The sequence below is a fragment of the Parasteatoda tepidariorum genome, chromosome 3 (genome assembly GCF_043381705.1).
Source record: "Parasteatoda tepidariorum isolate YZ-2023 chromosome 3, CAS_Ptep_4.0, whole genome shotgun sequence".
NCBI classification, from domain to species: domain Eukaryota; kingdom Metazoa; phylum Arthropoda; class Arachnida; order Araneae; family Theridiidae; genus Parasteatoda; species Parasteatoda tepidariorum.
Genome location: NC_092206.1, coordinates 95,525,882 through 95,537,297, shown reverse-complemented (window position 1 = coordinate 95,537,297; position 11,416 = coordinate 95,525,882).

The window sequence follows — 11,416 nt, the reverse complement described above, 5'->3', positions numbered from 1 at the left end:
ATGAGATACGGTCAATGATGCATTTTTAGTCGGCAAAAAAACTTGTCTGCTGTATGCATTCATCGCCAGTTTTGTGAAGTTTACGGAGCTTCCTACAGGCAAGCTGACAAGAAATTTTGCTACTCCATGACAAAGACTCTTTCCACAGCTCAGCATCGAGTTTTATTGAACTCTTTTGACTGGGAAGTTTTGGACAGCCCCTCAATACAAGATCTTGCGATGTTCATCTCTTCCGATCTCTTTCATCATCATCATCTGTTTCATCCTTTCCGAATTTTCAACCTTCATTTTAGTGGCAACCAATACAACGATGACGGAGACGCGAAAACGGTCATGACCTCTTGGTTATCGCAGCAGGCGGCAAGTTACTATGAAGAGGATATTCCATATATAGTTGTAAGATATGATAAGGATTTAAGCAAACTTGGCACCTATTTTAAAAATAAGAGGAGAGAAGCGAATGAAAAATAAGCGGAATGACGGAGATTTTTAAATTTATCCCACAATTACGTGAAAGGCTCTCCGTGCTTTAAATGTATCACCAGGAAAAGCAACTAAACAATGAAACCAACGAAGTAATGTTTAAACAGGTAAGATAATACTTTCAAAAGAATAACTAAACAGTAAAAATTTCTTCGAAAAGAAACCATAAATAAGACACTTGCCTGGGTTGAAATTTTTTTTTTTATGGCAAATGTGTTTAAAAAGAGATGCTGTACACGTTCCAATTAAGTTGACTCCTACTAACCTAATAAAGTTGCGATGTTTGATTTTGCGCAATCTAGAGTTGCCACCATATTTTTTATCCTGCCTATTTGATTTATTTTTATCCCGTCGTATTTTTTATCCTACTTATTTTTTATTCTTCCTATATGACAAATTAAAATTCACAATAAGCATTGATTAAGAAAAAATTGAGGACAAATTAAATAAAGAAATTAATTTCTAGTAGTAAAAGTTATTTATGAACGCTACCCTGTAGGACCCCAATGGGTCATTGACCATGGTCCGGGAAACAGCCTTGAGGATTATTCGAAGATATGCTAATACAATTTTGATTCTCTGCGGAGGGAATGCTCTTCANTTTTTTTTTTTTAAAAATGCCAATTTTTTTTCTGAAAAACTACAGATATATAAAATTTTCGAAATCAATTTTGACAATAAATATGCATTATATAGTACGTGAAAGTACCATAAAATTAATTGGAGTATGAGATAATTACAATAACTAATAGTCTGCATTGAAGTAATGAAATACCGATTTTTCTACATACTTAATTTTTTTTCTCTCATAGGACCCTCTATGGGCCGAAACGAATGTTGCCCCCTAAAATTATTCCTCATAAGGCATACATCCCACTAGTTTATTTCAAAATTGGCGAGTCACACTTCCCTAGTTTCCCTTGTAAGCTCATCTAAAATAAGGTTTCCTAATAGTTTTTTTATTTTTTTTTTTATTGTTTTTACTTATTTTCTTATCGAAAACTGCCTGTATCATTTAAGATTTAAAGCAAAATGGCTTTTTTAAAAAATTTCTCCTGGGAAATCATCAAAAGAGAGCTTAAAGTGGTTGTAGGGCATTTTTTTTCAATTATTTACTTTAGACTCGAAAAATATTTACCAGTCACACTGCCGTGGAAGAAAAGAATTTTCAAGTCATTAGAATGGTTTGAAATTATTGAAAAAAAAGAAGGAACAACACCTGATGGGAATAGAAGCTCTTTAATCTGCATAAATCGATTAAGGCTATCTTATTTAAATCGTTACCATACTAAATCGATTATAAAATTTCTTCTTTTTCCTTCTTTTTTTGTAGCTTCTTATTCTGTGAAATGTGCCGAATATTTCTTTTTTAAACTGTTACAAAAATTTATTTTTAAGGTTTTTTTACAAAGTTTAAATATGTATAATTTTCAATATGTTAGAATTCATCACAAATTGATATAATATATATAGATATTTTAACTTATATTCTAAACAGTTGACTAAATTCAATTAACATCATCAATTAAATTGTAAAACAATATAGCTTTATTTCATGGATGTCAACTCTATGAGTATTAAACTACAAATCAACATTAAGAATGTTTATAGTAAAAATAAAGTTGCAATAAATACTATGACAGTAAAATATACGGGTTAAAAAATTCTAATTTATCTTCACACAGAAAAAGGTAGTAACTACTTTATATAAAAGTGGCTTTGTGAAAACAACACAGAAAACTTTTGCTTCTTGGTGTTTCACAACACAGATAGCTTATGTTTCTTGGTGTGTCACAACACAGATAACTTATATTTCTTGGTGTTTCATAACGCAAATAACTTTCATTTATTGTTATTTTACTACACCGATAACAAAGGAAAGTTCCTAAAGTAGTGGAACGATGAGTTTTACACTACTCGGCGTAAAGTAGTTACCACCATTTTTATATTCGGCAAAATTTACAATTACAGTAATATATGATACACATTCACTTCAAAATCTGCGGTATAATGACTATTTAAAATCTGCGTTGAAAAACTCTAAAAATTGTGTGAATGATTACTATATTTCAAGTTAATACCAAATTGATCATTTTTACACACTTCAAAGCGTATAGTCAAATCTTAACACCAATAATTGGATGCCTGCAAGTGAAGTGACGTAGAGTGGGTATTTTGATCCTGATTGGTTTTTGATAGGCTGCATTTATTTACGTTAGAAACTGAACTTTCCATTCTATTTCGAGTAAGCCAAGCCCGTCAAACATCAGTTCTATTAAGTGGCGCATTATTTATTATTTCACAAGGATTTCAATTCTTTCACGCTATATTTCTTACTTAACACAAAGACAGGCAAGAAGCCATTTAGAACATAAAAAAACTAATAATTAAGTTGCCCGGTACACAAAACAAAAATATATCGCGGTGACAATAAAATACATAAACAAATAATAAATCTAAGTTAAGTAAAAGATGTAGAAGAGAAAGAATTATATTTCAACAAATTCGATGTGGGATACGGCGCTGTATTTAATAAACTGAACTTTAATTAGCATTCTAATTTATGTGGGGTAACTTAGCTCAACTTTAATACGCCATTTTGCTTATAAGCGATCAGCTGGCTCTGACGTCATAGGTCATATGAGTGTGTATACTTGATCTTCTTCGTCTGGAAATGCAAATACTCTATTGATAAAGTTTACACCAATTTGCAACTCGCTTGTGAAGAAGGATGTTTCCTTCATAACTCCGTAGATTTGGCAAATTTGTCGAAACTATTTAGCAAAATTGCGTGAAATGATAGTAGGGCATGCTTCAAACGTATCGCAATTGTTTTTGGAACATTGTTATAAGAGTGGAGTCGAATAATTGTGCTATTTCAGGATAGTGATAATATTGCTGCCAAGTATGGTATTTTCTTTACACGAAGTGTACAGGTGGAATATAAGTTCTTCTCGTTGGATTTAATTGGCATACTGGTCATAGCCCATTTAATACCAAGTAAGTTTCAATTCTTTATACTGATTGATAAAAAAAATGATTGTGGTCCCTTCTTGCCAATCTTACACTATTTCACTTATTTCCCTAATAATTTCAATTCTCTTGTCGAATTGATTTGACAAATCACTTACGTTATCTGTTGTAAAATTAATGAATGCTTTTAGTTCTATAAGAATTATGCTTTCTGGAGATTTACGCACATTTGTCAATAGTATAAAAGAATTTTAAAAGATTTATCTTCAGTTCACTTCACTTTTGTTCGAACTCAAATTAGTTGGCTGTCTGTATCTTTTATTAAGAAACTAATTTTATTTTGAAAAATATTATACTATATACATCTCTCTCCTAAATTTATGATTCTGGCCTTAAATTGTATCGTAAAAGACTCTTATGCGTATCACATCGTACAGTAATTATACATTTTTGTGTTACTGTGTAACAAACATGGTGGCGGCAACTTTTCACCAAGTAGTGTAGAAGAATGTAACTTGATTTTCGACATGAATTGAATGAATTTTTTACAGTACAAGAGTCAGTAAAGTTATTTTTAAATTATAATGAAAGATTCATTCATTTAGGTTGCATATGTACAATAATTTTGAAGATAAAATTAGTTTGTTAATCAAGCATTAACACAGCATAAGACGAATGCTAAGAAGAATTCAAACTAGTCTGAAGAAAACAGAAGTGAATAGAAATTAAATAATATAAAATTATTTAATACGATTGATAGATATTTAAAAATGAAAACCTAATTATCCTTATTTCGCAACTTAAAACATGCGTACATTTTGAAACGACTAAATTTTCTTTCTTTGGATGTTTAGCAGTATGCACTTTAAAACCTGGGGAGTAATATCAATCTAAATAGGATGCTGAACAATAAAAAAATTGATTGAGTGAAGGAACACTTTATATTGGGTGCACACCAAATCAATCCTTCATGCACAATTTAAACCTAAACACTTATACTGAATAATCTCTCATGCTTTTACACCATGCTTGAATTATTTTCACTTCTAAAAACAATGTTGACGCTCTTTAGATATTACCAGAACTTTGCTTGCAATTAAGAATGAGTAGGTGTAGTTTGTGAGTTGTTTCAGCAATCTTACTGAAATTTTAGCGTTACTGAATAACGAAATTTGTGGCGGATACTTTACACCAGGTAATGCATACGAACATCCTTGATTCTTGGTATACTTAAACACCTAGATCCAAGAGTTATATACGGCGTTCCAGTATAGCACTTTAGTAATGTATACGAATTTGTAATTTATACATACACCAGGTATTGTATGCGAACATCCTTGATTCTTGGTATAGTGAAACACCTAGATCCAAAAGTTATATATGGCGTACCAGTACATCACTTTGGTAATGTATACGAATTTGTAATGTACCGAATGTGTAGATACACCAGGTAATGTATACGAACGCACACTATTTCTGCGTTTGAAAGAAAAATTTTAAGAAGCATATTTGGTGGCCTTAAATGTAACAATATCTGGAGAAGAAGAACTAACACTGAACTTTACATACTATTTAAAGAACCTGACGTCGTCCAATATATTGCAATTCAGAGAATCAAATGGGTGGGACACCTATCAAGAATGGATAATAACCGTGTTACAAAAAAGATCTTCTCTGCCAGACCATTAGGCACTCGAGAAAGAGGAAGACCTAGACTTAGATGGCTCGTCTGCCTCGAAAGTGATTTAAATATTCTAAAAGTCACAAATTGGATGCCTCTGACCAAGTGTGGAAGAGCCTGGAGTTCAACTCTGCGGAAGGCAAGGGCCCATCCTGGGCTGTCAGGCCAATGAAGAAGAAGAAGAATGTATACGAACATTCTTGATTCTTGGTATAGTGAAACACCTACCAAAAGTTATATATGGCGTATCAGTACATCACTTTTGTAATGTATACGAATTTATAATGTATACATACACCAGGTAATGTATACGAACATCCTTGATTCTTGGTATAGTGAAACACCTACTAAAAGTTATATATGGCGTATCAGTACATCACTTTGGTGAAGTTTTTTCTGTCATTTTTGGTGTTGAGATGTACATTTTTCTTCACTGAGTGGAAGAAAGCAACAAGTCCATGCCATCTCGTAATAGATTGTAAACAGGAATCTATTGACGATGTCCAAAGTATGCCAAAATTGGTGATTTCGGAATAGAAAATAATTCACGTATCGTGAGAATGCGAGGACCTTGATTTAAGAGGACGCCATACCTAGAGAAAAATTTCAAAATTAGCAAAATCAGTAGTAAGTCTCGAACTTAGAGTGCGTCGTCTTTAGGGCGGGGGGGGGGTAATTGGTACAGTAATACCGATATATAAGAGAGGGTCACATACACTGTTCCATCGTTGTCATATGGTGCAAGGAAAACTGAATAATGTAAGCATTAGTTTCGCAAAGTGATTACGCTTCGAGGTTAGAAGTCCTTATTTTTTTTCTTTTTAGCATATTATGAAATATTCAGAATAAATATTTTAATTAATTACTTACAATAACGAAAAATTTAAATAATTAATAGGTGTTTACAAGATAATAGGGATCAACTTATATGTTACAATAAATTTGTTTCAAATTAGAACACCAATAAATATATACATTTTCATTTATGTGTGTAGAATTAATGTTTGGGAATATATAATTGAAGAAACTTAGTTTTAATAATTGGCGCTTGATTTGCTAACTATATTGAATCTGAAATATATGACGAAATATAATTATAAAAATTAGAAAAAAATCTCAGATAAATTTATTTTCTAAAAACGTAGGTAACTTATAAAGTCATAATATAAAATAACAAAAAGTGATGAAAACTTATATAATAAAAAGTTATAAAAATAAAAAAAATGATCATTAATTATAAAAAAGTACAAAAGAAAAATCAAACGTTTGTTAGGACGCATCAGAGAAAATTTGTATTTTGATGAATCTTTTTCAATTTTACATTCACCATCCGGATAGTTTTTTATTTTCTGTAAATAACTATAATAATTTCGTGAAAAATTTTAAAACTTATTTCTATTGCTTTGTAATTTTGCTTAGGTTTATGTTTTGTATTTGTCTGAGAATTTATCTCTTTTCATTGTTCAACACACATGCTTTTGGACAAAATTTTCGAAATTGAGTTTATTATAAATTTAGAATTCCTGTAACCTTAGCTTTCTAAAAATACTTTAATTTTGTCTGTACTCTAATTCTTTACAAAGTTATATCACTTTTAGCTCAAGGTGATAACAGTGGATAGACTAGTGCTTTTAAGTCTTCAAGTACGTTAATCTCAAAATCAGATTTTTTCCCATTTTGAACCACCATAAACACGATATCTCATGTTGTATTTATAATAATTGTCTAAAGTTTCTTATGTGTGTTTATAAATATTGTAAACATGTTTTGAACTGCAGACTAAGAAAAAAAGTAGAGTTTCATTTTGTTTGTGCATGTTTTTTCCCAAAATCAAGTGTGAAAATTTTTAAGCATTTTGCTTTTTTTGCTACATTGATCTTTAAATCAGTTGCATATGCCCTTGTTTTAAATGTAATTCAAAACATAGTTGATAGCGTTTCAAATAAAATCCACGAAGGTGTTTCGCTTTGGATGATAGAAATGTTTTTACAGTGATTAGCGTTTATGCAAAAAAATGTCTTACTTTTTCCTAAACATGACCATCTAAAAAACACAATTAAAATAATAATAATTTTTTCGCTTGTTTTATAAGTTTTTACTCATAATAAAACAAAGAAACTAGTTTTTTCTTTAAATTTTATATTAATATTTAAAAAAAGTTGAGGAAGCTAGTCGGATACCTTAAGATTTCTCCATTATTGTTGTTTTGTTTTGGCTTAAGTATATGTGCACGTTTAATTTTAGATTTACTTGAAATCAAGTGTTCTTTTCAAGCTTTTTTTCGGATAGCAAATTCGAAGTTATATGATTTTACAATGTACCCTAAAATATGTAGAAACTAAATAAAATCTTCATTTTAAAAATATATTCTGAGTAACTTATCTTCCATGTATTTCGCTATTCTAATTCTACATTGAACGATTTTTTAGAAACGGTTTCGTATTTGAGATGTAGAAATCTTCTATTTGTTTACATTTTTTCTTTCGAATTTAGTCTCGCGCTTTATTACTTCCAACATTGGATGCGATAGAAAACACTTTATTCCTTGTAGTTTGATTCAATGCTCCGCCAGGTCAAGTTGATGAAAGCATTCGAAGTATTCTTTTTCTCAATAAAGTTTTCTAAAAGAAATTTTAGAGCTCTATTTTATTCCGGTACTAGAAAAAGCGTTTTATTGCAGACGAAACAAATACGGCGGTGGAAAGACTCTTTACAACCTATTGCTCATCTGATATCTTCTCGACGTGTTTCTTTACTTGAAATGTAATATTTAACCGTAAATAGAAGACTTTTTGTTCTTATTCTAAACTATATAAAACACATGAGCTTTTGAACTGGGGTATGTTTTCGTATTCTGTGGTAGTCTTTGTTTTTCTTTTTGACAAGAAGAAAATGAGAGTTCCTTTTAAAAAAGATTAAATGTCTAGTTAAAAAAAAAATTATATTACTTTTCGAAATATTTACTTTTTATTAAAAAATAATACATTTTTCTTATGAGTATATCATATTTCATCAGGAGCCGAGATAGCCAGATTGGTAGGACGTTGGGCTCGCGATCGTGAGAATGGGAGTTTGAATCCTGTCGACCGAAAAAACTCCATTTAAATTGTTACTGGTACAGGTTAATTCTTTCGGGGTCACAAAGTCCTCCAAGTTTCCACAGCAAATCGATACCACTGGGAATACTGAATTGGAGATTGATCGTTCTCTGGTTCAGATCGAAATTAAGATATGTGAATGAAGGAATAGATGTATGTATGAATGGGTCAGCCCTGTAACACGGGCTGTGACGTGTGTGTGACTGAAATCGCTTTATTGGCCATAGATGACGTCACTGAAAAATAAGAAATGCATCCTCTGCCTTAAATTCTCGTGGTTTCTCAAGCAGGTAAGTGACAATAGAAACAACTATCTTTCATCAGTCATTATTTAACGCATAATATTTCTTTTTGAGAAACACACACTGAAAGAAAAGTATAGTCGAAAACTACCAGAATGTAATATAATTTATCGTGTTTCTTGTTTAAAATTAAGCAAATGTAAATTTTGATAATCCAATCATGATACCTTAGAGCGAAGAATAAAAATAACTTATTTGGTTTAATTTGCTTTCTCGTTTCGTATATTTTACTACACCTGACATAATAAAAACTACAAAACGTGACCATATGAACGAAAAAACAACCAAATATTGTTGTTTCTAATCCTTCACAATATAGTCTTAGCTATATCAAATTCGTGAGGCTAAACGCTCTGTCAAAGTCACGCATTAAAATTGATCGCAAGAGTATGTCCTCCAAGAAAATTTCCAGAGAATCAAGGGTGTGTTCGGCAGAAGCATGTTTCAATTTGCACTTGTTTTATGTTGGGAAGACTTTGCGCCCTAATTCGATAGTTAATTTTTTCAAATGGCCACTGATGAATCATGAAACTGCCGTTTGATACGATCTATCTCCCTTGAACTCTGGAGTATCTCCAAAGTATATAGGCATCACACTAGAACTGGCCTTTTTTTTTATTGAAAATCATTCTATCTTAATTTCAAGACACAATCCAGATAATTACTTGGTATTCAGAAGTGAACAGATGGCCAAAGATTCACGAAGGATTAAAGTGTATTCTTGAGTTAAATGTTTCTGGTGACATCCGGATCCTCACTGGCAGTCGCAGTTCCTTACAATACTTACGAATGGGATCGAGTTACTGACCATGTGAGTACTGAAATAATCGACAAATTGATATACCTCACCCAAACTCTATAGGTCCACTTACAATGGATCCCATCGCATGTTGGTATCTGTTAATAATATCTCAATATAAATAATAATTTCAGAAACTATACAGATGGCGCTCTGCGCTGTAATGTGAAATCGTATCATTAATTGTAATCAGTTTCTTCCTTGCCACTGTATCATTACCATCATCGGTGTTTGTTATTAAATATATTTTATGCTAAAGGCGTTTTGTAAAGATTAAACCCCGAGATCATCTCACCATATTTAACAGTGTCATTGGTAATGAGTTCTAAGATAACCTGGCTGAAAGGGACACGTCCGAGTTTGCAACATTTAAATACCTCATCATAACTTATCGAAAGATTTTCTCCGAGAAGAAAAAATTACGACAGGCAACTCCGGTTGACCCCTCCTATTCATCACTGCTTTGTCTGACCAAACATATAGTTTAACCCGTTAATGCCTGTACTTTTTTCAACTTAATGCTCTGCTTGATGGTGGTAAATTGTGACAAATAAACGCAAAATATATAAAAAACAAATAAATAAAACTTAAACAAAAATATTGTTTGTTCATTTTATAAAATTAAAAATGTGCCAATATGGACAGAAATGGGTATAGGCTTTCACCTTTAAAGTTCAATCCAATTTTGGATAAAACAAATAACATGGGAAATAATATTAAAAATTGATAAAATTAAATAAAATAGGAATTTTAGACTTTTTTTTAGAAAAAATAAAATGTAGTTATTTTGTATGAATCTCTTTTAAACATTTTTCATTCAGTCCAATTTTGCATTAACTGCACTTTTTAGTTACCTTTTTCCATAATTTATGCAGCGTAACTGAGCTTTACTCACCTCAACGAAATGGATTATATCATCATATTTGATGGAATCTTGTAATTTGCATCTTCGCGTTAGTAATAAGTCTACCTAAAGTTGACTATGTTTACATGTCAAACTTATTTCTTGTTTGAAGCTTAGGAAATCCAACAGTTTTGAAAAAAATGGGCACAAATGATATGAAAGCCAGGTATTTTGAATTGCACTTTTTAACACAGATAAGAAAATGGCCCCAACTGATTCTTAGATAGTATAGAATATTATTGGTATTTAGATTGCATATTAATGGCATTTAAATTAAGTGAAAAAAATAAATTTCGGAAAACCAAAATATGAAACACGAGTTTCAAGTTTCATACTACTCGTATATGAAGTGCCTATCAAATTATTAAGTGTCTATTAAATATTATTAAATTTATGATACATCTGTTACGGATAAGGTAATAAATCCGTTTGTTATTAATACTAACCGGTCAGAATTAATAATAACCGCTTCTTCAGGTCAAAGTGAGAAAGGGGAGATTTTTGTATCGTGATCTGTGTCAGAATAGCCTCCAAGCCGGGTCGCGACCCGCGAGAAATTAAAAAAGAAACATCACAGAAAGAGACCAACTTGAGGGGTATAACTCGTAACCAGCCCCGGGAAAACATCTACATGTTTCTTTTAGTTGATTTTTCCAGTTTGAAATCAGTTTGGTGTCTTGGCGATTGTAATTACGGTGGCAGATCACGATACGGAAATATCCCCAATAAAACCACAAAAGAATGATATTGATCAAACTTCATTGGTTATTATTAATAATAACTGGTTAATGAAATAAATTCGCTTAAATTATTTACTTTAACTTTCTTATATAGTCATTATTAATATTGACCGGTTATTGTTGATAATAACCGATCATATCTATAGTAACCGTAGCATATACACATTGAGTTGATTCAGCGTTTCTCAACCTTTCAGTATTCGCGGCCCAGTTTTCAATCATAATTTTCATCGCGCCCCCCACTTGCAGTAAAATGTATGCAACAATAATGTATATTGAGTATTTTTAATTCTGTCTTTAAATTATTTTTAACTAACTACCAAAACAAAAGTAAAGTAAAAATCAGCAGCAATTGAGATTGTAGAAACTATGTTTGGAGTTAATTTTTCAAAACAATTACAGTCCATACCTCTTTCAAATGATACTCATTCTGGTA